The following is a 7,361-nucleotide window of genomic DNA, read 5'->3' as shown; positions in this document are numbered from 1 at the left end:
GCCAGCGAGCGAGCGAGCCCACCGGCCGGCCGGCCCCGCGGCGGGAGCGGCGGAGCGCGGAGGAACGCGGCGGCCCCCCGCAGGCCGCCTCACCGCCGCCCTCCTGCAGCCCCCGGCGGCGCCATCTTGGATCCGGGCGGGGGAAGCGCCGCCATTGGCCGCTTCGCTCAAGGCGCTGCGGCTCGGCCAATCGCGAGCGGGAGGGGGACGTGACGCGCGGGTAGAGGCGGGGCGAGCAGGAGTTGGGGCGGGGCTGCAAAAGGCGGGAGAGACCATATGCSGGGCAGGAGGGGATAAACCATCTCCGCCCCGGGCGGGGGGGAGGATGGAGCGAACCATTCGCACTGAGGGGAATGGAGGGGGCCCAAAATCGGCTGTGAGGCTGAGCTGCCTCCCTGGGTTAGGGAACACGGAGAAACCATCCGCCCTGGAGAGGGGAGGACGGGCGGATAGGGTTAAACGTCACACTGGGCAAGGGGACAAACCATTTCTGCTGCGGAGGGGGGGGACCGGGCGGACTCGTCCAGCCTCCTGCGCGGAGGGGTGGGTGGGCGAAACCATCGGCGGAGGGCGGGGGGTGGCACAGAGGAGAGGCGGGTAAACGGCCGGCCGGGGGGAGGGAGCGGGTTAAACCATCAAGGGGCGGGGGGGGGGTGGGCTGCTGCTGGACCAAACCATGCGGGGTGTAGGGGGGGAGCCTGTCAGGGCTGGGCCGTGACAGGATCCCTGTGCCGCCTCGGGGCGGCCGGCCCAGCGCGATGGTTTTTGTGGCGCCCTCAAGGATGTGAGGCCGCTTGGGGCCATTTCCAACYGCTTGGCTGTGCCCCAGCAACCCGCTGTCAGGGTGTCCCCTGATAAGGACAAGCAGGGTGAGGGGAGCGGCCATCATGGGGCAAGGCGCGAGGTACCGGCCTCCAAATGCCACTCGGCTTCATCTCTCCTCCGTCTGATCCGTCTGCCAGAGGCGGGAGCGGGGCCTTGCTCGCGCCATTTTCCCCACGGGCCGCCTCACGCTTGTTTTTGCCTCATGGCAGCATCGCCCTGACCAGCCCAGAAACTGCCTCTGCATTTGTCCCGGCTGCCTGCCCTGGGGTAAAACATTCACCCCTGAGGGTGCTCGTATTCCCGAGGGCGCCAGGAAGCAGACAGCTGCCCTCCGCGATCCTGGCATTAAAGGGCAGCCGCCTGGCCGCACGTCGCACCCCCGGCGCGGCCRTGCCCCTTTGATGGCGAGTGAGTCAATGCCTCAGTTTCCCCAACCTGTGCCAAGGGCAGCCTGCCCCCCAGCAGCGGCGGCCCGGGGAGTCCTTCGGGGATGAGGTCGGGACGCTCGGAGGAAAGGGCACCGCTGGAAAAGCACAGTTGTTACCCGGAGAGCGCCTCTCCGGAAGCGAAAGGGTGCTCAAAAAGAAAAATTAAAAAAAAAGMAGGAACATTTCTGCATCTTTTCCCCCCTTATTCCGGGAGGACGGCGGCTGACGGCAGAGGGCGGCACAGGCCCGCGGCTGGCGGCGCTGCCCGGCCGGGCCTGGCACCCGGGTGCCTCGCCACGACCCGGGTATGGCTCTTCCCCTCTCCCTCGGGGGCCGGGGAGAGCTCTGTGAGGGGAAGCGAGCCCCGAGCGTGGCCCAAGGGCGCCGGCAGCTTTCGATTCTGCACAAGAACGAAAGGCCGGAGCGAAGAATCGGTTCCCTTTCCCATGCTGAGGCTCAAGCGGAGAAGGGAAACTCATAGCTAGCAAAAAACAGCGCGTTGCAAGGCTCCCGGCTGCAGGGAGATCGTAGCCCTCCTGCTCCGGAGCTGGTGCATTGGATGAAAAAAGGTCCCAGAAGGGATCTGGTCCAAATGTGGGGGTATCCAGGGTGGAAAAGTCACTCCTTCAACCCGGAGTTTGTGCACGGTTAAAAAACGCCAGACCAACAGGGTTACTGCAAATCATTTCATCCCGTAGCACGACCCGCCAGGGGACCCATCCCCAGGAGATCAGGTCTCRTCCCTCTCCGCAGAGCGAGCCGGGCAGGGAGGCCTCGCTCCCAATGTTTCCGCAAGGGATTGGCCCTGACGTGGGATGTGGTCGGGGCTGGGGCACGGCAGGGCTCGTTTGCATGAGCCCCTTTTCAGCGTCCCCATGTCCCTGGAAAACCTTCGGTTTTCCGCGCTCGCCTCCATCCAGGCYGGGTGGGTTGGTTTTGCTGTCACTCGCCTGAGGGACAGGTGCTTGGTGGAAGAGTTTTACCTCCCGCTTTTCCGCTGCAATCCACAGATCATCTTCCCACGCTTCACCTTTTGCCTTTATCCAAGACTTTGCTTGGAAACAGGAGAGTGTCCCCTCTGCCCTGGCAGGGGGAGGTGGCTCCTGGTCCTGCTCTGCCCACATCCCTGTCCTCTCCCCAAACGCAGAGCAGCAGAGAAAATCCACCCAGGGGATGGCGGCAGGGATGCCACGGACTCAAATCAAATCCTTGTCATCCCCAGCAGAGTACTGAGTGCTGTCAGGTCTCAGCTGGCAGCTGCAGTCACCAAGCTGGGCCAAAATGAACCAGACCCACGTGGTTGGTTTTTTTTTTTTGGGGGGGGGGGGGAAAATGCGTGGACCAAAGCGCCCATGCACCCGCGTGTACGCRTGCGCACACGTGCACCAGGAGGGTTGCACAGAGCAAGCTGCCGCGCGCAGCAGCCCGGTACGGAGCTGACGGCTGTCGCGGCACATCAGCGCCGCGCGGCCGGGAGCGCGGGGGCGATTTCCGCCGGGGCAGGTACCGCCGGCTCAGGAGGCCGGGTGCAGCGGGGGGCCCGGCCTCGCTGCGAGGGCTGGTGGCACTGTGCGGCCTCCCGCTCTCCTGCCGCGGCCTGGCGAAGCGGGGCGGGGAAGAGTTTCGGCGCGGCTTGACCTGAAATGACATTTCGCTGCTGCGGCTGCTGCTGCTGCTGCTGCTGCTGCTGCTGCTGCTGTTCTCACGGCTTTCACGGCGGGGCGAGCGCCTTCCCCGCAGCCCGCTCTCTCCTTCAAACACACGCGCGCGCATGCACGAGCCTCTGTGTCGTTTCAGGTTAACTGAAATGGCTGCTTCGGTTTGAAACCAGAGCTTTTGTTTCATTTTTCGGGTCGCTTAACCCCCTCCTAACCGCAATAAACATAGTGATTAAGGACATGAGAATATTACCTGGGAGGAAGGGGACAAAAAGCCTGGGAAAAGGTGAAAGAAACACTTTGATTCCCCCCCCTTCCAAAAATATCTTTTTATAGCTGAAGTTGCTAATTTGACTCAACTTTACGCAGTGGAAAGGCGGGGTTTTTTGTTTTTTGTTTTTTTCAAAAGTCAGTGAAGTGTTTTTTCCTCATGCAAAACCCCAGCAACCCTAGGGACAAGYGATGCCGTTTCAGCATGTCGCCGATCCTGCTCTCGGGAAGGTCAGTGTAAAATCCCCCCGGCTTTACCAAGCYGAAACACGAGACGCGGTCTCGAGCAGGGCTCCAGGTGCCTGAAACCAGCACCTGGCCCCACTCGCCTCTGCAGCCCAGGGCTTTCGGTGGCTGTTGGGGACGGGACCCCCGATGCAGAGCAAAAGCACACAGGGGCTAAGCCACACCGGGAGCTCAGCCGAGGCTCTCCCACTCTGTGCAAAGAGCCCGGACACCCCTAAAAAAACCCGGGAAGCGCTCACTTTTGCTGGGTGTTTGCGCTTTCTCTAGGCTATCTATCATTTAATTGGCGGGAGCGATAGGGCAGGCCTGATCCCTGCTCCTAAGCTCAGCCGCAAAAGGTCTCCAGCAAGTCGGGATGCCGTGCCTCAGTTTCCCCACGTGCCCTGCGGAGATAATGCTGTTGCCACATGGGCCGGCTGGAAAGCACTCGGAGACTGGCTTCCGCGAGGCTTCGTTCCCGGGGAGCTGAAGCCGTGGGACACCTGGTTTGCCGATAATCCACCTCATCCCGAGGCAGGCGTCTAAAATAGCTCGTGTGACTCACGGTGCCAAGAAGGGCTCTGGCCAAAGGGTTTCGGCTGCTGCCTTGGGGGCAGCTGGATGTTTTCCCCGTGACGGGATGCAGGGCAAACTCCCTGGGAGTCTCCTGCCTCTCCGGAGGTGACCCAGTTACACGGTCCCYGCGATGAGCCTGGCCCGCTCCCCAGGCAGCTTTTCTGCTCGCTGCTCACGCGCTGTTTTTCAGCTGTGTCGGGCGTTTGGCTGTTGTTGATCTTCAGTCCCCAGAAAAACATGTGGAAAATAAACGTCCCGTTTGCTCTGCCTCCCCGAGTGACTCCAGGCTTCCCTGGCTAGTCCTTTCCAAGCGGCCGAGCAGCTTCCGCTGGGGACAGATGTTCACAGCTGTAGCTGGTAGCCCCATCCATTGCCCAAGGAAGCCAGAGGTGTGATGAGTGCTGGCCCTTCACAAGTCCTCAATGCTCCTTGTGACTCCAGCACTCCCAGAACAGGAGGCCAAAGGGCCTGAAATCTCATCCTGGTCCTGTTTCATCCTTTTTTTTGCTTTCCAAAGGGAAGGGGGCTATAGGGAAGGACCAACCTCTTGTCCCCTCTTGGGGTGGCTGACGGCCCCGAAGGGCAGCAAACGACTGAGTCCTTGCCGGGAGGAGGAACCGAACTGTCCTGCACCAGGTCCCTCCCTACGGATGCTTCCCAACGGTGCCATCCCACGTAGACCCTCATCCCTGAGCTTATTGAAATCAATATTTAAGTGTAGCCCCCCCGACATACATATGTGTGTGTTGGGGGTGGCTAAAAGGGCCTTTTCCTCTTCTCCAGCCCCCTGCACCCGCTGCCGGGTTTGGTGGCAGCTGGCCAGCAGGTTCAGGACTTGCTGGCCAGGGAGTGGACGCAGGTGGCAGAAGCGCCGTTTCCCGAGGGCCTCTCGCTCCTTACAGACACAGTGAAGGAAAAATGAGAGACAGGGAGGGCCAAGAGAAAAAAAGAGAGAGGAAAAAAGGTGAAGGGAACGGGGAGAGCCCAGCCCCGGCTCACGCTTTGAGCGTGCAAAGGACACTTGCTGCTGGAGGGGAGACAGGAAAATACCCCAACGCTGCAGACCAGCYGGGGGGGTTGGGGGTGATTTAACCTTTCCGGACACCCGAGTCTCCAGCAACCATCACCCCGGCTCAAATGCAACGAGAGCAGCTAGAGAAGGCAAAACCGAAGCGGCTATCGGTGCCGCAGCCCCTGTGCAGCTCGGCGCACCGGACCCGCTCGGCCGCGGGTTTTCCAAGAAAGGCGGCAGCAGTTAGCGAGTGTTTACGGGAAGGGTGGGCCGTGCTCGGCCCGGAGCAGGGGTGGCCGCGATAGCGACGCCCGCCAAGGTCCGGAGGCCCCAGCACGGGCGGGGGGGGACACAGGATGGGACAACAGCCACAGTGCCAGGGCTTGGGGCTCCTCTCCGGGCCAGGCAGCGCCGCGGAGAGTTTTGCTTTCGTGTAAGAGCGACTTCCCGGATGGTCCGGAGGGAAAGAGAGAGAGGAGGTTAAATGCAAACCACAGCTCAAAATAGGCCTGAAAACTTTGAAGCCGTTTGGAGCTGCGCTTCCTGCTTCTAGCAGCCCCGAGGAAGAGATGAAAGATGCAGCTGAGAGCGAGCAAAGCAAAACAAACCAGCCCAGTTAACGCTTTCCTCCAAGGGCAGCGACGCAGCGGGCGTCAGGTCACCCCACGAGGCTCCGAGGCGTCGCAGGGGGCAAAGGCAGGCGGCCCCCGAAAGGGCGCCTGGGTTTTCCAACGAGAAACCCGCGGGGCAAAGAGAGGCGCAGCCGGGAAGGACGGTCCCGGTGCTCGGGGTCAGACCTGGCTGGGAGGTTTGCGACGTGACCTGCAGGGAGGGAAACAGGCTCCAAAGATGCACGAGCCCGGATGACTGCCGAACTGGAGACCTCCCAACGCTTCGGGGCGGCTGCAGGTGCTCCCCAGTACAACCGAAGGGGAAGAGACCGAGGCCAGGGAAGTGAGAGCAAGGCTTTAAAATTAGGCTCATTAAAACACACGAGCAAAACAACCGACACCCCCGAAACTCAAAGCACCGTGGAGCTGGGCAATGGGGTTTGACAGTTTGAAGGGTAAAAGCTCGAGCGAGGAGTTACCACTGCTGACTGATAGCACCCAACTTCTCGTAATCTGAACATCGGCTTCCTCTAACTCTGCGCTAGCCGCAGCCGCTCTGGAGGTGGGGACAGTCCTCGGGCGGCTTTCTTAACCCACCGGCACCCAGCATGCAATACACGCCGCGCGCTGACAGAGCCGGAGCAACAGGATCCRCGTTACCGAAGCTTAATTTGGCTGACAACATCCGGCATTTCACAAGGTCGCTTTGATGTTTGTTTACGTGCTGCTCCCGGCACATGCTCCCCACCAGCAGCGCGGCCACCTGCGGAGGAACGGGAAGGAGAAGGGCTCCGCACCCCTTTGATCTCTCCCAGGGGACTCGCCAGGAGCGGCCGGCGCTGGAAACTCCACGCACCCTGCGGAGGGCCAGATCCAGCCCTTGCCGGGTGGCTTTCGGCTTGGCCGGTCTCTGGGTGGGACCTTTGGAGTTTGTCTCGGCTGCAGCGAGTGCGGCGATACTCTCATTCCCTACTCTCACCTCTCCGTGGGGAGGAGCGCGAACCCGAGCTCGCTCCAGCCGGAGACAACCTGATGCACTCGCAACGGTGCCGTCAGGATCCTCCGGTCGCTGGTAGCCTGCTCGCTTGCTCCCGGCTTTCCTCTGGGTGTGCGGCCCGCAATAAGAGATGTCACCATGGAATCAAGTAACTCATTTTTATTTAAAACCGCATGTATAAAAAAAATAAGTTTTCTGAATTCCCCTGTACAATATTAACTATTAACAAAAACCCGCTGGCTACACACTGGTTACACGTACAGACTCGACAGTACGGACAGCCCCGGCCCGCTCCCCCCACGGCTCAGCGACAAGAGCGCTTGGGTACCCACGCGCACAGGACACCCCCAGCCCCAGCCGGGGGGGAAAAACCAAAACTCATCTGCAAACTGAGAACTGCACGTGGAAGGGAACGACAGCAACCAGAATTATTTACAGGCAGCCGGGAAGCAGGCGGCTGCTCCACGCAGCGGCGAGACATCGAACAGTAGCGCTCTGCGAGGCTGGAGAGGGACGCAGGATGGACACGGAGGGGAGACCCACGTGGGAAACCCGGGGATCAGCAGCTGTAGAAGCGAGGCACGGGTCAAGGACCCACATGAGTTATAAATAAATAAATAAGTTAACCTACTGGCTAGGACCTTTCCTTTAAAAAACAAAACAAAAAACCAAACCAAAACAAAAAAGCCCCGAACAAATCCATGAAAATAAATTAAAAACAAAAACTGGAAGAAGAAAAAAAAAAAAGGTAACATGTTA

This window comes from Apteryx rowi, unplaced genomic scaffold (assembly GCF_003343035.1).
Source record: "Apteryx rowi isolate R43461 unplaced genomic scaffold, aptRow1 scaffold_132, whole genome shotgun sequence".
Taxonomy (NCBI): Eukaryota; Metazoa; Chordata; class Aves; order Apterygiformes; family Apterygidae; genus Apteryx; species Apteryx rowi.
This window is presented reverse-complemented; position numbering follows the sequence as displayed.